The sequence below is a fragment of the Lontra canadensis genome, unplaced genomic scaffold, assembly GCF_010015895.1.
Source record: "Lontra canadensis isolate GAN:19392208 unplaced genomic scaffold, GSC_riverotter_1.0 scaffold39, whole genome shotgun sequence".
Classification (NCBI taxonomy): Eukaryota; Metazoa; Chordata; class Mammalia; order Carnivora; family Mustelidae; genus Lontra; species Lontra canadensis.
The window spans coordinates 10,253,017-10,276,306 of record NW_022631033.1 but is presented as its reverse complement, the minus strand read 5'-3'; the positions used below and the strand labels follow the sequence as shown (position 1 = coordinate 10,276,306).

The following is a 23,290-nucleotide window of genomic DNA, read 5'->3' as shown; positions in this document are numbered from 1 at the left end:
ACACACACATATATATGTATATATATATGAAGTTAATTTCAAGTAATCCTCTATGTAATCATATTTTAATTTAATAGCTTAGTTCTCCTTGTTTAACAAGTATAATTTTAATTGTATATTTAAATTTAAAAAAAATTACTTATGAATCACCCTTGTTTTAGGATTTTTATTTTATTTTATTTATTTGACAGAAAGAGACAGAAACAGAGTGAGAGAGCACAGGAGAAAGAGGAGGGGGAGAGGGAAAGGGAGAAGCAAACTCCCTGCTGAGCAGGAAGCCCAATGCAGGGGTCCATGCAGGGGCTCAATTCCACGACTCTGGTATAGTGACCTGAGCTGAAGGCAGATACTTAACTAACTGAACCACCCAGGTACCCGTGAATCACCTCTTTAAAAGAGATCTCACGGAAGTCTACAACATCATGGAAAATTTCTAACATCCCACATCACACAGAAACACAGAAAAAAAAAATCTAGTTGATTACTTTTAGAACCCAAAGTATTTTCATACTTTCAGGTTATAATGAATGAAAATCCTTCCTTTCATGGGATATACTTTCGCAGATATTGAGAGCCTTGAAATTATTTCAGAAATCATGACCTGTACCTTTGGCAATTATAGCTAAACCTAAGCTATTTTCCTTGTCCAGAAAAACAGCTTCTTCTAGTCAGATTTCATATCATCTGGTAAGAATTAGGCCACATTACATGAAAGGGCAGAAATAATTTTTTAAACATTTTATTTATTGGAATGCCTGGGTGGCTCAGTCAGTTAAGGTCTGCCTTTGGTTCAGGTCATGGTCCCAGGGTTCTAGGATCAAGTCCCGCCTTGGGCTCCTTGCTCTATGGGAAGCCTGTTTCTCCCTCTGCCTGCTTCTCTGTCTCTCACTCCCTCTCTCTGACAAATAAAAATATTTAAAAAAATAAAGTTGTTGCCCATCAGAAAAAAAAAAATTATTTATTTGACAGAGGGAGAGAACACAAGCAGGGGAGTGGCAGGAAGAGGGAGAGGGAGAAGCAGTGCCCCCTTCTTTCCTCCCCTGCTCCATCCTGTAGGGCAGGGAGCCAGATGCAATGAGGCATGGCCTGAGTAGAGGGCAACCAAGCAACTGAACCATCCAAGTGCTCCTTGGAGAGGCAAAAGTTTATAAGGAGAGGAGGGATTGCTTTCATGAATCCATATCCAGACCTTGAGGTATTAAGCATTTGATTAAGTACGGAGAAATTTCTGATCATATTTCATTTGGAAAATTATATTTCAGAAATTCAATTTTTGCATATTTATTTACAAACTCCTTTCTAGAATTATTTCTATGTGTAATTATATAATCCAACATAAAATGAATATATTACAATATCTTATTAAAGTCATCCAAAGAAGCCCGAAGTCTTTATGTAGTGTTCAAGAACCTAGGTCAGTGCTTCTCAGTGTGTTTCTCAGACTGATGAACTTTCTGTAAACTTACCCTGAAAAAGGGTAAACTGTAAAAAAAGCGTTAACTGTAAAGTTACCCTGATGGGATGAGATGATGAGCAGTGCCAGAATATAAACTGATTGTATCACTAAGTACCCTTCTGGTAGACTATGATTCTAAAGATTGTTGCAACAATATTTCACATCAAAAATGGTGCTTCTCAGAGTGATGGTGCCACTTCCCCATGAAGAAATGCAGACTTTTTCTTGTCCCCTTAGATATGGGCTGGCTCTGTGATCTATTTTGAGCAACAAAAAGTGGCAGAAGTCATTTTGTAGGACAACTGAGTCCAGGACTTAAAAATCTGAAGCTTCTGACTCTGACTCTTGGAAGGGCCCTTCCCTGAAGTAGCTGGCATATAAGAAGTATGACTACGCTAAGACTTCCACGCTGTAGGGGCCTGGGTGGAGAGAACAGAAGGTCAGTATAGCCATAGGGGAGATATGAAGAGGAGACAAGAAAAGAGAAGAGAGAAGAAAGGAGAATGTGGAGAGAAGGAGGAAAATAAGGATAGAGGAGGGGAGAAGGAATAAGAGGATGGGGAGGGATTGGGGAGAAGTGAGAAATGGACGGGAGAGGGAGAAGGGAGAAGAGGATGGGGAAGGGGAGAAGAGAAGAAGGAGAAAGAAAACACTGAGGCACCAGACACCTAGAGCAAATAAGTAGAGTTTTCCTGAATCTTGCAAATCCATCCAAACACCAGCTGACTTTATCTGAGTGAGTAATTTAAGCCCATGCCATGTGGAATAGAAGAAAGGGTTTGCTTTAATTCCTGAACCACAATTCATGAGCCGATGAATGGTTATTGTTTTCAATGCACACTTCCTATATCACTCCAGAAAGCATTTGAGCTAGACCAGGGTTTTACAAACTTTTTCTGTAAAGAGTCGTATAGTAAACATTTTAGGCATTGTGCATCATGTGGTCTCTATTACTGCAAAAGCAGTCATTCACAATAAACAGATTTCTACCCCTGCAAAGTGTCAAACTTAATTTTCTTTAGGGTTGTACACTTGTTAATCCCCCTGTTTAGACAAATATTCACCTAATGCTTGCAGGACCTGCTCCTTCTGAACATTCAGTTCCAGCTTAAATGTCATCTTTTCCAGCTAACATACCATCCCACTCGAATATGACATCATCTTATTTCATTTTCTTCACAAAACTTAAAATTATTTGGCATTATCTTATTTATGAATATACTCACTAACTTAGTATCTTTTTCTCCTACTAGGATGGCAAGATCTATGGATCAATGCATGTAGATCAATGTTAGCACAGAGTAGGTGCTCAAAACTATCTTGTAAATGAATGAATGAATGAAGCAAGCTGATATTGAACTTAAAGATTGCTGTCCTGAATTTAGTTAATTATATTAGCTCATTTAGTATAATAATAATGATACAAATAAACATACCTAGTAACATTGTTTTTAAAGTTAAAAATACCATTTACATTAAGATTCTTAGGTAAGCCAGATGATGCAATTATTATTTCACAAAAGAGGAAAACAAAAATCAGGTTTTATGGCATGTATACTTTCACTCATCTAGAAAAGATATGGAACTTAAAGTTTTCCTAGCAATAACAAATTAAAACCAACCACAATCACAAAAGAGAGAATCTCCCCATTTCTGAAAGTTACACTCAACCTTAGATCCTTAATTTTTTACATTTTCAGTTATTTCTCACAACCCAGTAAGGTTAGAGATTATTATTTTCTCTAATTTAGAATGTATCATATTCAAGTTCAGGTGTTTTAAGTAACACCCAAATTAAACAGTAAGAAGAAATCAAGACCTTATCATAGTTTGATTCATAACTAGTTAGTCCTCTCTTTCCCACCATCCTGTTTCTAAACCCCCTGTCCATGTATCAGTGACACACCTCTGCCCAACATCTTCAAACTCAAGCTGAGTTAAGTAAGCATAGTTGTAGCTCTATTTGAATCTAATCTCACAACATTCTCACCAAGTGAAAGGCAATATGGCAGGGATGGAGTATGTATGGTTTCTTTCCTCATTAATTATGTGTCAGAGCCAAATAGGGGGATTGTGTTTCCTTGCTAGCCTATGTTCTTAGTTTGAATTTTATGAGCAATAAAAGAACCTAACCATTTACTTGATTTTTCCATTATAGTAATAAAAAGAAAAAAAAAAGGCAGTGAAACTTAACCAAATATTGATTGAGATGATTCTCTCTTCTTCTGAGTCAATATTAGCCACCATTGAAATGGTGGAGTCATGACTTGTTTATTTGGTTCAATTTTTGGCTTTCTTTAATAGGTTTAATTTTGACACTATTGATATTAACATCAACGTGGGGACTATACAACTTAATTTTTGAATTTTTTACTAAGGAATCTCCTAGAAATTGGATATCCCTGACAAAATCTTTTTCCTGAATAACAGAAGGATGACAAGGCTTGGTTAGTGATACATACATTCTCCAGAGATTTTCTTCAGATCACAGCTTCTTTGACCATTGGTGTTTGACTTTGTGGCCAATGGTTAACTTGTAGAATTGTCATTTTGAAAACAAAGGTCTTTCTCAGGTATCATACTGACAATATTGCCGGATGTGAGGTAGCCTCATTGATCTCTGTCTACACCAAGTGCTATATTAGGTTCATTTATTTCTTCCTCCCACTATGAGTGAGAGCTGAGGCTACAGAAGAAGTGCACACTCATGATCACTGTGTAAAAAGAAGTTTCCCCCCCAGAAGCTATTAAGAACCTGTTTTGTTTTGTTTTTCATCTATATTTGTCATCATGACAATTATAATATAAACTGTTTCCTTTCCTGGCTGCAGGACTCAAGGAATAGAGATGCTAGAAATCAATATGCTATAACAAAGAGTTATTGTCATCAATAATCCCCACGGAAAAACATCTTTATGAGCCACACCAACCGGGCTGCCTCACTGCTCATAGGGTCCCCTTGAATGCTGTGATTTTCCTTCTCAGATTTTATTACTGCTTTTGTCTTTCTCATAAGCCTTGAGAAGTCATTATTTCTCTAACCTGAAGCTATTCTCCTCTACACAATTTACATCACTAGAGTGATTTTTCATAGTCATATTTAAAACAATTTGTGTCATTAAGTTCATTATGACATACAAAGACAGCTAAATCAGTAACCAACTCCTTGATTTCCGCCTATTTTTCAGCCAAAGTGAAAATTACTGGAAAATTCACAGTTATTGTGTCTGACTTGGAGTAAATGAGTATTTGGCATTAATTTTCATGAGATATGGATAGGTTTAAACATTCAGAAAACTTACTTTATGAAAATACATGCAAACCTAGAATAGTAGCAGAGGTAATGTGATATCATAAAAATATGAGACAAACTGCATAAATAGGCTGTGTATAGGTATCTGGGTTGAAGAAATGCAGTGTTACATCATACAATCAGGGTGTACTTAATACAAAACTCTTATTACAGTGTTCATCTTAATGTATTTTTTAATTTCAAATAAAAGAGATTTGGAACACCTGGGTAGCTAATAAAAAAAATACATCATGTGCCTTCAATATGTTTTTTTTTTTATTCAAAATTTAAAATAAAACTGTATTTGGGGGGTGCCTGGGTGGGTCAGCCAGGCATCTGACTGTTGATTTTGGCTCAGTTCATGATGTCAGGGTCCCGGAATCGAGCCCCGTATCAAGCTCCAGGCTCAGGGACGGGTCTGCTGGACATTCTCTTTCCATCTCCTTCTCCCGCCCCCCAAATAAATAAATAAATAAATAAAATCTTAAAAAAATTATTTTGGAAAGGCTGAAATGATTCTATGCTAACTTGAGCAGTATGTTGTATAAGAAATGACCCGAAAATTCCCTTTTTGTTATCTTCTGAGAGTTGGAATTCGTTATATTTGTCTTGCTCTTTCTTCAGATGGAAAAAATATTTACTGATCCCCAAGAAATGATTATTTCTCCCTTTTCTATGTCTAGAAATCCTATGCTTCCTCAGACAGTTCCTCCTTCAATAAACTTTCCTCCTTCCCCCACTCAGCCCCAGAGGGTTTACCTTTATAGAATCTGGGACTGGGACAAGAAGTATGTCCCTGGATGTTTCTTCACTGGGACGTCCACATGTTCTTAATATTTAGACAAAAGCTAGTCGACATTACTATGCACATGCATTTGTATGCATACACACACACACATATGCATATGCACATTAGTTATTTTAATAAAGAATTAATTTTTAGTAAAAGATACAATTTATCATTACCATATTTCATATTTATCACTGATTGTGATGATACAACCCACATGGTTTCTTCATCAACAACCGAAAAAGGCTCAGTATATATCTGTAATGGCTACTGAGATCTCAACCATAAAGCTTGGAGGAAACTAATTCCATTATAATCTAGTACAATGTCAACTCTGGCAAATATAACAATAAGCTATAATAATCATAACTGACTTACCCAATTGTAAAAATAAAACCTCTACAAATATAATGTGTAAAAAACATGATTTCACATGCTTGTCTTCACATTACCTGCACCCACAAAGCCTTCACGCATATTGAGTTATATTCAAGTTAAGGCATTTACTGTTGCTTTTCTCCTGAAAAGCAATATATATTTTAATTAATTTCTCTCAGTATTCTTCATTTTCAAAAATGTAAACTTATTACAACTCTTTTCTCAGCTTTCCCCCCACTATATATACTGAATGTTTGCCATGTATATACTATATCTATATATAACATACATACATACAGATACACCCCCCACACACACACATTAACCCCTACACATATATACACCCACAATTCAAACTACTGGAGGTGGAATATAGTATGTATTCATATGTTTGAATCTTCTACATTTATTTTCTCCTGTTAATAACCCAATATTATAAATTAATCACAATTCCAATAAATACATATTCATGAAAGTTAATGTTTATACAAGATTGTTAAAAATATATCACAGTGGAGTGCCTGGGTGGTTCAGTTGTTCAGCATCTGCCTTTGTCTCAGGTCATGATCTCAGGGTCCTGGGATCAATCCCCATGTTGGGTTCCCTGCTCTGTGGGAAGCCTGCTTCTTCCTCTCCCTCTCCCACTCCCCCTGCTTGTGTTCCTTCTTTGGATGTCTCTCTCTCTGTCAAATAAATAAAGTCTTTTAAAAAATATACATATATCACATTCATTCATTCAGTTCTTTAAGGAGAAAACTCAACTCATAAACTCATACTTGACCGAATTTATCTGACCACTTAAAAATTATTTCATTTGACCATGATAAAACATTATGACACTGAAATAAATTAAAGCATGCCATTATACATGACTCCTCGCTCTTCTCTTAAAATGGTGATCCACTAGGCATATGTTCCATTAAATGTTCTATTAAAATATACAAGATGCACATTGTATAACCAGTGTTAGTTAACAATAGCTAAGATTGAGTGTTAATTCCCAAAGTACTTATATGATTTTCTAGGATAAAAATATACATTTTTATGAGAGAGAGAAAAAGAATAAATTGAGGGTCATTAAGGTCCAAAGTCATAAAGCAAATATATTCAGAGCCAACTCTAGAACCCAAGTCTCATTGATTCAAATTTTGTGCTCTTTACTATACTACAGCACCTTGATGAAGAGGCTAGCAAAGTTCACTTTATTGACAAGAAAAATCAGTAGGTATGATCCAAATACAAGTGTGGACAAACCAAAGCTTGACTGTAAAAAAAAAAAAAAATAGAAGGAACTATTTCTATTTTATTCTCAACTCCCAAACTTCAAGCAGGAAAATATCAAACAGGGAACATAGGAGATTTGGGATGTGTGTATAGTTTTTAAAACTAGGGTGTAACCTATTCAGAGAAACACTCCAACTCTCTAGTTATGTCAGATTACCTGAGAGAGAAAGAATATACCAAAAATTTCCCAGAACACTTGTATTACACAGAAATGTGTTAAGTGTCACATTGAAAGTAAGGTGTAGTCCCATCTAAATGACCTGGAGTTTTGTTCTATGGGGGAGGAAGCAGATATTCCTGAAAGCAGAAAGCAATATTAATGGCTTCGGGCCATCTTATATATGCACCAAATGCTAGCACTGGGTAGACATAAAGGAGCACAACATTTAAAATGATCTACTAACAGAATCAGAAAAATAAAGACTAAAATCTGCCTGATTTCTTAAGAGAAAGATGCAAATAAGAGTGATTTCTATAAAATAATTGCAGAAAACCAAAACAAAAGGATGATTTTTTTTTTGTAGAGGCGAACATTAACACTGAGATAACAGAAATAAGGAAAAAATTGAAGCAGAAAAATAATTAATATTCATTTGCAGGTTGTAAGAAATACTGTTGGCTTGAGAAAAAGAAATTTTTCTTTGGTTTCTTATAAACAGCAAACATCAGAAATTAAAAATATGAAGGAAATATATGGATATATCAGAGAGAGGAATAATGATGGGGAGAGAAAGAACAGAAAGAAGTGAGAGAGAAGGGAGAAGGAGGAAGGTAAACAGAGAATAAATATGCAATTAACCAAAATTGTTCATCAAATTTCAAACAGAATCAGTGAAAAACAGCATCATTAGATACAGTAGGGTGTTTATAATTCCAAGGCTCAAAACAACAACAACAGAAGTAACTTACAGTCATTCCGACATTACTGTAATAATTTGTATTTTCATTATGCTTTCTGGGGTGGAAAAGAGTTAAAGGTATAGTTAGCCCTCTGGGAACTGCCATTTTCTACAGGTGATCTTGTCAATGAGAGAGGTTTTATCAACGGGACAAAGATTAATCTTTAAAAAACTAATCAAAACCTAGGACTCAATGAAATTTCATAGTAGTAATGAAGTAAAGTGTCATGCTTTTATGATTAAGACTTAACAATAATGTACTGAAGGCAAATAATAATTTCTGGAAAATAAATAATACTCATTTCTTTAAATATTAAACTTCAAAATTGTATTACATTTATAAGGGTATGACTGGGAAGGGTGAAGATTATTAGTGGACTAAGGGTGGACATTTTCTTGCTTCAAATAAGAAATAAGAATAAAAATAAAAATAATCAGACTTATTTATTCCTTGGCACTAGTAGACAACTTTTACTTAAGCATAAATTTTATTAAACTAAAGCAAACAAGAAGAATGAATAGTATACAAGAATAACAAATAAGTACAATGGAGAAAATGAAATAAATACATGTAGCATTAAGAAAATAAATATGATAATGAAATAAAAATATATCAATTATAAAAGTGAATATGATGGGCTAAATTCTCCAATTAGAAGACATAAATTCTAAAACTGGGCTAATAGAAGCTTGTAGTCAGTAAGAAATAGGATGAAAAATAGCAGTAAATAAAATTAGAACTCAAGTGATAAAATAGTAAGTAAAATACATATATATACATATATGTATATAGATATATAATATATATATAATTTTAGAATAAAATTTAAAATAAATAGAATTCAGTTCAAAAGCATTTAATACCCAAAAAACAAATAATCCTGTCAAGAAATGGGCAGAGGAAATAAACACTTCTCCAAAGAAGACACACAAATAGCTAACAGACACATGAAAAAATGTTTGACATCACTAGCCAACAGGTAAATACAAATCAAAACCACAATGAGATAACACCTCACACCAGTTAGAACGGCCAAAATTAACAAGACAGGGAACAAATGTTGGTGAGGATGTGGAGAAACAGGAACCCTCTTACATGGTTGGTGGGAATGCAAGCTGGTACAGCCACTCAGGAAAACAGTATGGAGGTTCTTCAAGATATTAAAAATAGAGCTACCCTACAACCCAGCAACTGCACTATTAGGTATTTACCTCAAAGATACAAATGTAATGAAAACAAGGGGCACCTGCACCCCAATATTCATAGCAGCAATGCCCACAATAACCCAAGTGTAGAAGGAGACGAGATGTCTTTCAACAGATGAATGAATATAGATGTGATTCATATATACAGTGTAATATTACTCAGCCATCAGAATAGATGAATACCCATCATTTACATCAACACGGATGGAACTAGAGGATATTATGGTAAGTGAAATAAGACATTCAGAGAAAGACAATTATCACACCATTTCACTCATATGTGGAACACAAGGTATAATGCAGAGGACAATAGGGGAAGGGAGGAAAAACTGAAGGGGAAGAAACCAGAGAGGGAGGCAAACAATAGGAGACTCTTGACTCTGAGAAACCAATTGAGAGTTGCAGAAAGGGAAGGGGGTGGAGGGATGTTCTAACTTGGTGATGGGCATTAAGGAGGGCATGTGCTGTGATGAGCACTGGGTGTTATTTGCAACTAACGAATCATTATTGAGTGAATCATTATTGTACATCATACCAAAAACTAATGATGTGTTACATGTTGGCTAATTGAATTTAAATTAAAAAAAAGAAAGCATGAAATAGAGAAAAAGGATTACTTTTTATTTATAAAGGCAAACATACTTGAAAAAATATATTTTTTGTATAAGTACATATGAACATAGATTTTACAATAATTGCATAAATTTTCAAAGAAAGTTTTATGAAATTGATTCCACTAGATTTTTTATGGGATGTTATGATTTTGATACATGTGGTTATTTTAGATAAAGTAAAGATTAAGGTGGATACATAGATGAATCAAAATCCAACAGTCCTAAAAATCTGTAGACATTAAAACCATTATTCATCTTCAAAAAATTTCAAATAATAGGGGTGCCTGGGTGGCTCAGTTGGTTAAAGCGTTCAACTCTTGGTTATAGCGCAAGTCATGATCTCAGGGTCAAGATCTTAGGGTCCTGAGATTGCACCCTACTTCAGGCTCCACACTCAGTGGGGAGTCCGCTTCCTCTCTCCCTCTCCCTCTCCCAGTTGTGTATTCTCTCTCTCCCTCTCTGAAATAAATTAAAGTTAAAAAAAAATCCAAAGATTAGCAAAGAGTAAATTATAAAGTAAATGCTTTGTTTCTTCTATATACCATCCCTAAAAATCAAACACAAGCACCAAATATATGTTTGGGCTCCTTATATTAAGATATTAAAATTTCAACATTTATTCATGTATATGTGGATTTATTTATCTATGTTAACTTCTTAAAAGATGGGATCTGACAGTAAGTTTTTATCTTAATATTTTCTTATTTCTGATTTCTGGTAATTTTTTTCTGTTTCTTTCAAATAACCGCATTATTATTTTAAAATTAGGTTAATGCTCAGAAATTGTCCATCCTTCCTAGGACATTTACTTTTCAGTTCTCTCTCTTAAGGGATTTATAGTTTCACCAAATAGCAGCATTTTCTTCCACAATTTCAAGATAGGACTTTTAAATCTCTTTTTGGATATACCATTCATACTCTGCAGTAAAAGCCTGTGTATCCTTGATTGCAAAGAGGCCCTGGCTGTTTGGTATTCATTTTACCCTATTTTTTTTTTTCTCTCAGTCTCATCATTTCCAGAGGGAAGCAAAAATTTCAATTCAGGAAATCTTATGGCTTGTGTCATTATGTCAGTCTAAAGATTATTCTGCAAACAAGCAAACAAAGTAACAAAAACACTTAGGACTCAATAAAGCATTGAAATTCTCCTTCACAGCACAGCAGCCAGTGATACAAATTGAGTTTCACCCCATGGAACTGAAAAGTAGCTAGTCTCAAAAAGCTGGATTTCAGCATTAAAAGATGGTGGTTGTCATGGTAGGTACCATATGGGACCCTCTTAGCACTTCGCTCTTCTATCATGATGCTTTAAGAGACTCAGTTCATCTGGATTCTGTTTCAAACACTAAGAAGTCACATAATTATATGCAACTAAAGATACATCTGAGATTTATTGAAAATACAAGAGGAGATGATAGTTCTCTAAGAAACATTAGGTTCTCAGAAGAAATCTTTGTAATTAGAGATGGGTCGGATAATACAGTGATTTTTTAATTTCATTGACAGGGTATATTACTCTAGCTGCTATGCTTTGTCACAGAGTTGGTTGGTTTATTTCTCTAGTGCTAAATATGACAATATGCTCTGTAAGAAATATTTTCTCTTGGAAAGTCTAGCTATTAATGCAAACCAAAACATCTGGATAAATGCATAGTAGAAACATATAGGAAAAACAAACAAAAAATGTCAAAAGAGATTAGTTTAGAAAGATACTGGAAGCTATTGAGGGAGAATTTTTAATAAATACCACACACAAGCAAAATGTTAAAAAGTGATTTCTGATCTCTTACCCTTTGTTGACAGAGAATAAACAGACTGTAGAAGGAGCCAATTAATTTCTTTTTTCTTTTTTTCTAATGATACAGACCTGTTTGGGAAGTAGAGCATGGTGATTGGGGCAGAATATTAAAATTCATGTTACCTTTAGATGAATTCTCACTATACATGGGCCAGATTCTGGTTTAGCAAGCTCAAAGCAAATTAGCCCTATAATTTCCATTATACCTAAAGTTTAGAACAAAATATAAGACGTTTCTAAAACAAAGGTCTTATTTCCTTGGTCCACAGTACTCTTAGCATTTTGATAATTTTTCAAAGCATCCGTTAGCCAAAATAAATACTTAATAATTCTACTGAATAAGTAGTTAAGTACACAGCTATAACAGTAGTCCTTTGTGTCGAAAAATGCTGTTGTTTCCCTCAAAAATTGAAAATATAGCCACAGTGTCCCTTCAATTCAGTGCAACATCCCAGGGTACCAGTTTGGGAATCACTAAAGTAATTTTGCCTATAAACTGTTATCTAAAATTTGTTCGAAAATAAGTTAGGTTTTAAAAGTTGTTATATAAACTTTTATTATATTTGTAGAGTAGTTTTTAATAGTCTTTTTTTTTTCCTTATCAGAAGCAGTGCAAAAAGCTGGAGATAATTTTTCTTCTCTTCACTTTTTTCAGGTTTTTCCATTTATTCAAATGTACATTATCAAATAATTCACACATACCTCATACGATAATATTCCTATCTCAGAGGGTTTTTTTTTTCTCCCATAAACATCTTTCCTGGACATGTATAGGTCAAATGAACTTTCCTCAACTTGGGCTTTATCAAAGAAAGGTATCATTTAAGAAATCCATAGAATTAAACAAAAATGTTATTTTTATTCACAAGGAATACTTAAATATTTATGACATAGGCAGTGAGAAATAAGCCTCACATAAGGCATCTGGAATTGCTAAGCATTTTGTTCTAAGAACATATATTTTACTTCAAACAGGGAACAACCTCAACACCAACATTTTATTCATTTAAAAAATCACCACCTAATGGAGATCTATGCCAGTGTCAATATCATAAAATGCAGCGTAAGGAGATGGGTTGTGCACTAATTTTCTTATTGCCAAAATTGTACTAATGCTTGTGTCTTTACACACTGCACACATTTACCTCCATATTCAAATGTGAAAATGCTAGTATATGAACATATCTGTGTTTATCCATGATAATGAACACAGATAAACACAGATATGTTCATATACTGTCAAGAATATTGTCGACAGTTACTGAATTTAATGGTTTGAAATAATAATGAGTGAAATGTTGATAGAGATACTGAAACAGATAGCTAGACAAGTATATGTACAGATGGACTGTGGCAGAGCATAGTATACTCTGTGGCAAGGTGTGTGAAGAAATGTCTGGAAGTAATCATGTGTGAGGATGATTTGTCAAATCCTAACCCTTCCTAGCTGTGTGATCTTAGATGTCTTCTTCAACCTACTTGCCTCTCAGGATCCTTTGTGTAAAGTGGGGACAATAACATACATAACTCTCAGGTTTGTTACAAAGATTAAATTAGTAAATATATGTAAAGAATGTAGGGGCGCCTGGGTGGCTCAGTCTGTTAAGCGTCTGCCTTCTGCTCTGGTCATCATCCCAGGGTCCTGGGATGGAGCCCCACATCAGGCTCCCTGCTCAGCGGGGAATCTCTTTCTTCCCTCTGCCTCTCCCCCAGTTGTGCTCTTTGTCTCTGTCTCTCTCTCTGTCAAATAAATAAATTTTAAAAAATGTAAATTAGTGCCTGCAACTAATAAATGCTACTGAAGCATTAATAATTGCCAACATTATTGTTTTTCTGTTTTTTAATAAAATAAAAAATAAAATAAAAAATGTCATGTACAAAATGTCAAAGATATAGAAGTGAACAAATGCATATTCTAATTTTAGAAAATAAATCAAAGAATAATCTTATTTATTTATATTTAGTGTATATAAAATTTTAAAGATGTTTCATATTTTATTTAGTGTCTTGACATAGAATGATATTTAGCCATAAGTAATGTTTCTGCCCTAATAAAAATGTTTGATGACAGATCTTAGCATTTAATTCACTGAAAAGCTACTGTAAATTAGTTAACATTTTAAATTACATTTCTCAAAATTTATACCTGCTTTTCAAAATAATAAATGAAAGTGATTACAGAAGATTAGCAAAATATGAATAATTGTTTTAACTAATTATATAAGCAATGAAATTTGAATAAACAGGATGAATAGAAAGTAAAACTCTCTAATATTAACAATTTTAACTTACTTTTGTAGCCATCTACAATGTTCCAGAAACTCATTTAAGTTGTGTGGATCAACTCAATCTTCAGAAAAAGCATGTATATACTGTTACTGCTCAATTTACATGTGAGGAAAACAGATATTTAGGTTTACTGGTAGGTTTAAGATTTGTATTCAGATTTTTGTCTAGATTTTTCTTCTTAACCACAATACTATACCATGGAGATAAACAATAAAATAATAAAGGTACTGTATGTTACAGATCAAAGTAAAAATCTGAAATATAAAGTCTTTCCCTGGATTTATATAATGTATTGAACCTGACTTTGCTTAATAATGGCTAAGATTTTGCACTGCAAAGAATTTGCTTTCTTTTGTTTTTAAAAATGAATGTAGAAAAAGCATGGTTATCTTTTTCTGGGTTCTAACAAACTGGATAAACTCATATGTGGATTAAAAAATATTGTTCACTTTGTTTTGCTTTTAGCAACATTTACAATAACTTTGGAAGAATATAGAAAGTTTTTGAAAAGGCTTACTGACAAATAATTAATAGGCTTACAATAAATTGCACATATTTAATGTGACAAATATGATATGTTTTGACAAATATATATACCCATGAAATTACCACACCAATCAAGACAATGAAAATACTCATCACTTCCTCCCCAACTCTCCTGATCTTATGAAAAATTTAATGGAAGACTGACCTCCTCACCATTATGAAATTTCTTTCTTTATTCTTCTTTTTATGTTCATTTAGCCACTGTATAGTACATCATTAGTTTTTGATGTAGTGTTCAGTGATTTATTAGTCACGTATAACACCAAGTGCTCATCACAACATGTGCCCTCCTCAATACCCATCACCCGGATACCCAATCCCCCATCCCCCTCCATTCTGTAACCTTCAGTTTGGTTTCTGGAGTCCATAGTCTCTCATGGTTCATCTCTCTCTCTGATTTCTCCCCCTTCAGAATTCCCTCCCTTATTCTGTGGTCCTCCATACTATTCCTTATGTTCCACATATGAGCGAAACTATTTGATAATTGTCTTTCTCTGCTTGACTTACTTCACTTAGCATAATCCTTTCCAGTTCCATTCACATTGATACAAATGGTGGGTATTCATCCTTTCTGATGGTTGAGTAATATTCCATTGTGTATATGGACACATCTTCTTTATCCATTCATCTGTTGAAGGGCATTATGGCTCTTTCCACAGTTTTGCTATTATGGATGTTGCTGCTATGAACATTGGGGTGCAGGTGTCCCTTCTTTTCACTACATCTGTATCTTTGGGGTAAATATCTAGTAGTGCAATTGCTGGGTCATAGGGTAGCTATATTTTTAATATCTTGAGGAATCTCCATATTGTTTTCCAGAGTGACTGTACTAGCTTGCATTCCCATGAACCGTGTATGAGGGTTCCCATTTGTTGTTTCCGGTTTTGTTAATTTTGTATTTTCCTGATGGCTAGTGATGTTGAGCATTTTTTCATGTGTCTGTTAGCCATTTGTGTGTCTTCTTTGGAGAAGTGTTTCTTAATGTCTTCTGCCCATTTTTTGACAGGATTATTTGTTTTTTGAGCATTGAGTTTGAGAAGTTCTTTATAGATTTTGGATATCAGCCCTTTATCTGTAATGTCATTTGCAAATATCTTCTCCCTTTCCATGGGTTGCCTCTTAAGTTTTGTTGACTGTTTCCTTTGCTGTGCAGAAGCTGTTTGTATTGATGAAGTCCCAAAAGTTCATATTTGTTTCCCTTGCCTTTAAGATGTGTCTTGAAAGAAGTTGTTATGGCCAATGTTGAAGAGATTACTGCCTATGCTCTACTCTAGTATTTTGATAGATTCCTGTCTCACATTGATGTCTTTCAACCATTTTGAGTTTATCTGAATAGACCAATAACCAGTATCGGAATTGAAAGAGTCATCAAAAATCTTCCAAAAAGCAAAAGCCTAGGGCCAGGTGGCTTCCCAGAGGGAACTCTATCAAACATTTAAAGAAGAAATAATACCTATTCTATTGAAGCTATTTAAAAAAATAGAAACAGAAGGAAAACTTCCAAACTCCTATGAGGTTAGCATTACCCTGATCCAAAAACAAGGCAAAGATTCCATCAAAAAGGAGAATTACAGACCAATATCCCTGATGAACATGGATGCAAAAATACTCAACAAGATCCTAGCCAACAGGACCCAAAAATACATTAAAAGGATTATTCACCATGACCAAGTTGGATTTATTCCTGGGATGCAAGTGTGGTTCAACATTTGCAAATCAATCAATGGGTCAGAGCACATTAATAAAAGAAAAGATAAGAACCATATGATGCTCTCAACTGATGTAGAAAAAGCATTCGACAAAATACAACATCCATACATGATTAAAACTCTTCAGAGTATAGGGATAGAGGGAACATTCCTCATAAAAACCATCTATGAAAAGCCCACTGTGAATATCATTATCAATGAGGAAAAGCTCTAAAGAGCTTTTCCCTTAAGGTCAGGAACATGACAGGGATGCCCAGCCTCACCAGTTTTGTTCAACATAATGGTCGAAGTCCTAGCCTCAGCAATCAGACAACGAAAAGAAATAAAAGACATCTAAATTGGCAAAGAAGAAGTCAAACTCTCTCCTTTCACAAATGACAGGATACTTTATGTAGAAAATCCAAAAGACTCCACTCCCAAATAACTAGAACTCATACAGCAATTCAGCAATGTGGCAGAATACAAAATCAATGCACAGAAATCAGTTGCTTTTATATACACTAACAATGTCACTGTAGAAAGTGAAATTAAGGAATTGATTCCATTTACAACAGCAACAAAAACCACAAGATACCTAGGAATAAACCTAACCAAAGAGATAAAGGATCTATACTCTAGGAACTACAGAACACTTATGAAAGACATTAAGGAAAACACAAAAAGATGGAAAAACATTCCATACTCATGGATTGGAGGAATAAACATTCAGCATTTTTCAAGGAGCTGGATCAAACAATCCTAAAACTTTATGGAAGCAGAAAAGACCCGAAATCGCCAAGGAAATGATGAAAAAGAAAAAGCTGGGGGCATCACATTGCCTGACTTCAAGCTATATTACAAAGCTGTAATTACCAAGACGGCATGGTATTGGCACAAAAACAGACACAAAGACCAATGGAATAGAATAAAGAGCCCAGATATGGACTCTCAACTCTATGGTCAACTAATCTTTGAAAAATCAGGAAAAAATATCCAATGGAAAAAAGACAGTCTCTTCAATAAATGGTGCTGAGAAAATTGGACAGCTACATATCGAAGAATGAAACTGGACTATTCCATTACACCATACATCTCGACCATTTTTAAGTGTACAAATCGGTGTTGTTAAGTATATTCACATTGTGGTACAATAGATCTCTTAAAACCCAACATGGTTCTTTCATTGACAAATATAGAACTAATTGTATTTTTAAAATTTATTTATTTGTTTTTAAGCATTTTATTTATTTGAGAGAGAGAGACAACATGAGCTGGGGGGAAGCCCAACAAAGGGGCTCAATCCTAGGTCCCTAAGATGAGGACCTGAGCCAGAGGTCAGAGCACTGAGCCACCCAGTGACCCCTAACTGTACTTTTTTTTTTTAAACCAACTCTTCCCAGACAAATCACCTAGGTATTGCCCACACAATTTTCATGTTTAGTTAAATTTGAACACATAAATAAGTTTCAGAATTGTATTATAGAGTTTAGCTCATGTCTCTGTGTAATTTTCTCTTTGGACACGTTTGCAGTTTCAGACTATCTGCTTTAGGCAGATAGAGAAAATGTTACCAGGGCATCTGCTCCTGTTGGTGGAAGTCATTGTCAAGGATGCAAAGGAGAAGATCTGCTTCAGAAACATAGTAGATAGAAAGAGTTGGCCAAGAATGCTTTAGAAATAGAGTGAATAGAGGTAGGAGCACAGTATATATATGTATATATATATTTTTTTCTTTTCTTTTTGTTGAATGAAAGATTTTATCTCTGGTAGTTAACTAAATCATTCCTACCTACAAATGAAACATTCTGCTCTTAGGAGGCTTCATCTATTTCCTAGTTTGTGCTTTAAAAGTAAAAGGGATTTAAAACCAGTGAGTTGTTAGTGAATAACAATTTTACCATTATCTCTGTGATCCTCAATAATTTACTTAAGCATCATTTGCTTCAGTTTCTTCAATGAAAAACATTAAAAATTCCCTTTAAGAGATTTGTAGTTATATGAAGTACATTGAAGAATAAGTGAAATATATTAATCTATACCTTGTTGCCTCTTACTCTCTACCTTCTTACCCATACCTGAGCACTCAATATCTGTCTCTGATCTACAATTTTAGATTCAACTGAGGGCCTTCCTGGGAGTATGTGCTCACTTCGAATAAAGTAGAATGAAGTCAGGAGGAAGAAGAAAAACCCAAAGCTCATGGGAGATGACCTATCCCTTCTTAGTGTTAATGTCATCCTCTGTGACAGAATCCATCTTTGTGTTGGGATAAAAATTCACAATACTGAGATACTGACATTTTTATATTATTTAAAATGCCTAGAGACATTCAGTAAGTTTCAATTCTGAAAATTTATTCTGATAGGGGTCCTTCCCTAAAACACTAAATCTTTTGCCAAGTTCATGACATTTTAACCAAGAAAAAATTCCCTGCCTAAAACTCTTTTCTTTTGAGATTAATTTTAAAATTCATAACAAGTGAAGATTCATAGTTGATATTTGAAATAATATTTTATAGTTAAAAATAGCACAACTTTTTCCTTAGGATTTTGAAATCTTTTTTTTTAAATAGCTCATGAATTTTTGGAAAATTTTTGTTTGAGAAGAAGCAAATATTACTACCTTTATTTTTTTCCTATGTAGAAACAAAAGTTAAAGAGGTTTGTCTGAGGGCATTTCATAGATGATAGAAATTGGCATTAAAATTCATGATTCCTAATGTACTTCTCTAAGCATGAGAGACTACGTTACCTTCTCAAATGACCTACGAGTCTCATACTTCTAAAAAATATTTTAAGACTATGAAATTCTATATTCATTGTCTTATTGATAGTCGTTTATATAAATTTCCTTGCTATTTATAAAGCTTTTAGGAATATATTTTAAAAAACATTTCAGAAATGCCAAAAAAAAAAAAACAACCCCATTATAAATTCTTTCAGGGTATTCTTGAATGAAGTAATGAATCTTCACTGGATACAAAACTTGATTTCTTAATGTTAGCTTAATGGTTTTCTGTTTTCGTTGCAGTTGTCAGCTTTGCTTTTTTTTTTTTACACTCACTTCAAGTAGATAAAAAAAGGTTAAGTATATATTTTTTATCTCTCAGTAACAAAATGTCATCATGTTTATAATGTGCTAAATGTAAAAAAATGTATATTGAGCATTTTCTCACCTACATACAGAATACTTACTACTGAGTAAACTTCATTATGTATTACTACTTTATTTTGAATTAAACTTTTAAAACCGATTATGTCTTATTTTTGAAACTTTTGAAGAAATCATTAGATATATAGAATTTCTAATATGAATTTCCAGTTATACCTATACAATATATTTGTGTTTGTTTCATTGCCTAATGTCATATAAATTGTCTCTTTCAAATAACTTATGTTGTTTGAACTTCATTTAATAAACAGCTCACAATAAAATAATTTTTTAAAAGACTATTTACTTATTTGACAGAGACAGCGAGAGAGGGAACACAAGCAGGGGGGGAGCTGAAGAGGGGAAAGCAGGCTCCCTGCAACGGGGCTCATCCCAGGATGCTGGGAGCATAACCTGAGCCAAAGTCAGACACTTACTGACTGCGCCACCCAGGCAACCCACAATAAAGTAATTTTAATAGAATATCATGGTTTGCAGTGAAATAGTCAATAATATATCTCAATGACCGCTTAAAACATTTTGTTATAAATGTTAAAGGTATTAAATTATGTAGTCATTTTCATTTTTAAATACATCTTCATTTCTAGAATTCATTTCTTTGTTACTTCTGTGTACCAGTTAGGAAGGAAGATACAACAGATCTTCTCATTTCAAAGTTCAAAGGGCATCAAAATGCAGTCAGTTGCAGCTTTGAATTAATCATTGCTATTTTTGTAATGCATGAAGAACCTGTGTCAAATTCAGTAACCTTGATCTTACAATCAGTGCCATATCATCTTGTATTAAAGTACCAGATGTTGTCAATTTGCAGTTTACACATTTAAATAATACACTAATCTAAAATATGCCCTTATTAGAATTATAAAGAAAACGTGATTCCTTAGCTTATCACTATTGTATGATGAAAAAGGACTGATGAGTTATTATAAAAATTATAATAGCATTTTTAATTTAAATTCATTATTAATGTATTTCTATGTTTGTGGCTAAAGTATTTCAGGACTAACAATTCACAGTATTATTAATTTTCCTATAAAGTAGCTCCCTAACTATGGAAATGACCCAAATGAAGAAACTGTAAGAGAAATAAAATATATTCCCCGTTGATAAACTAAAAGCAAAGTGACAAAATTCTTGCATACTTGGTAACATCGTATCAACATTTGACACCTGCCTAATGGCTGCCCTTTTATGATGGATCTCTTGGTGTTCATTAAAACCATAATGAACAGCAAATCAGTAAGCAAGCTACATTTGCAATCAAGAACTAAAAGTAGGGGTACCTGGGTGGTGCAGTTGGTTGAGCCATCAGCTCTTGGTTTTAGCTCAGGTCATGATCTCAGGGTTGTGAGATCAAGCTCCACATGGGCTCTGTGCTCAGTGTTGAGTCTGCCGGGGTTTCTCTCTCCCTCTCCCTCTGCCCCCCACACCCTTCCTTGAGGGAAAAAAAAGAAGTAAAAGTAAGGAATCTTGGAAAAAGAATTGGGTTTATTGACCTTAAAGTTGCTATTCTGAGCCAGGATGTGTCAGTTTCTAATTTCGTCACAGATTTTCTTTCTTAGCATAGGCAATCTTTATTGTCATGTTAATTTTAGAATGAGTCACCTTTGAAAATAAAATATGTGAAGTCTACCAGTGCTTCTGAGCTGTTCTTTCCCAACCATGCACATGGAATTACGGCTCTTTCCTACTCCCATATAAAGAGTCATGTGTATATATCTGTACCTATATCTACATGCATACATGTCCACATCTATATCATCTATAAAATCTTATCCATTTGCAAGTAAAACTATATCTGAATGTGTATATGCATTTCCATGCCAACATACAGACTACTGTTTGGCTACTCAAATCTCAAAAGGAATGGTGCTTCTTTGACCCATTTTGTTAATCTGCTTTCTTTTTGTACATCAAAGCAACTGAAGGCTCAATGATGTGAAGCCAAGTGGTTTACACCTTAGTTCCCAGGAATTACACGTACAAATTCCTGTTATTGGGTTGGCTTTCTGAAAGGGTCTGGAGCCCTGTGGTTGTCACCAAGTTCTTGGGCTGTGACATCTGACCAGAGATGTCCTTTGAGAACAGCTTCTTAGGAAGCTGTAAGGTTTACCTGTGTCAACACGCCAACCATTCTTCTGGAGATTGCTTGAGCATTTTAAACTAACCTGAAAGGTATTTATTGTCCATCCTTTGAAAGCACGGTTAGCAAGAAATCTGGAGTAGCTGCATGTCATTGCTAACAAAGAGTTAACTTTTCAATGATAGCAGAGTGACTTTCAGTGACCTTCATAACACTGTTTCCTATTTTCCTGTCAAGACACTGTGCAGTATGAAGTACTCTTAGGGTGGGAAAATTTGACAATGTTCTATTTCCCCAAGAATTTAGGACCATAAAATTTAAGTGAGTGACAGACCTACTCAGTTTTAGTAAACAATAATCTCACAAAATGTACCCCCTGCCTTTCTTCTTGAGAGATCCAGGATTTAAGCCTGACTTTTTTTTTTTTTTTATTATTCCAAAATGATGCTGGTGTGAGATTCTAAAGTACTGTCCTGTTTTTAGATGTTGGATTTACTAATTTCTTGAAGGAAGTAATTAATGGGCTACTGAGTTGTTTACAGAGTTTCTTCCCAAATATTTAGAGCTCTAAATAATTGTACAGGGAGATTTAGAAATGCTAGCAACGCTACCATCTAGAAAAGAAAAAAGAACATGCAGACTAGCTATGATGCTGAAAAGCTGGATTGCTAACAAAAATGTTGAGTTGAAGACAGATCACTCTGCCCGTAACCACTGGGGAAAAAAAAGTTCATCCCTCTGAGATTAATAGTTGTACAGGTTATGAAACAAAGACATATGCTTTCAAAATTTTATTATGAAATTCTGAATTCAAATTAAGAATTATTTTTATTGCAGTACAATTTTAGTCCTTTTACTCAGTAGTTTTCTGAAAATATTCTGGCTCTACTGCGTTATTTCTCTAATTTTGCTTATATCCTTACATAAAACTCTGTCTGCTAGTTAGTTTGTAAAAATAATTGATTATTTTGAGTTGAATGGGAATATGTTCATTCAAAAGGAAGAATAATACATACACAGCTGTTGGAAAATAAGTTTAAAAGTTACTGTATATAAAGACTCTTCTTTTTCCCCTAAGAAAAGAAAAATGATGCTAAGGAAAAAAATCCAAAGAGGAAAAAACAATCAAGATGTGCTGAGTACCTTTGACTATGATCCTAAAATGATGTTCTTAAAATAAGTACAGAAAAGTACACACAAATTACATCTGTGATAAATCTCACATTAAGTCTAGTAATTAAAGTAGACCTGGTCTCATAAAAATATTTTCAAATGATTGGATCAAAAATAGAGAAAACCAGAAGGATAGAGTAATAATTCAAAATTACAGAGCTGGCCAAAATGAGAAGTTAAAAATTACACTGATTTTCTTTATTTGGTAATTACTGTTTTATCTCTATTTATACTTCTTCCCTCTTGTGCATTTTTGGATGGAAATTCATTTCTACTGAATCTACATATACTGTTAGTTTCAAATCCAACCATTAAGGCTCAGTACTTCTGAGACTTAATATTTTTATTGATTCTTAATTAATTCACATTTATAAGCACCAACACGGTTTTGCAATGTAGTTGTTTTATTGCTTGTTTGAATGACAGAGAGAGAAAAAGAGAGGTGTGGTTCAGAACATGTAATCCTTGAAGCCCTTCCACTTTATACTACTGGTAAAATATATTGCTATCCTGTTGTCCCAATGTTTAAAATTCTTTTCTTTCCTTTTTAATTAACCATTGTTCATTAAGTATATATAATTGGTATGCAATCTTTCTATGGCTTGGATTAGAGTATTTTGCTG

The 23,290-nt window shown here is 34.0% G+C and overlaps 1 non-coding gene across 1 annotated transcript; it reads right to left on the bottom strand.

Annotated features, from left to right (window-relative positions):
* Nucleotides 1–5,441: 5,441 nt before the first annotated feature.
* LOC116874973 lies at nucleotides 5,442–5,565 on the bottom strand. The gene has a single exon (XR_004384102.1). It is a non-coding gene; the product is annotated as a small nucleolar RNA SNORD22 (small nucleolar RNA).
* Between the last annotated feature and the right edge of the window lie 17,725 nt (nucleotides 5,566–23,290).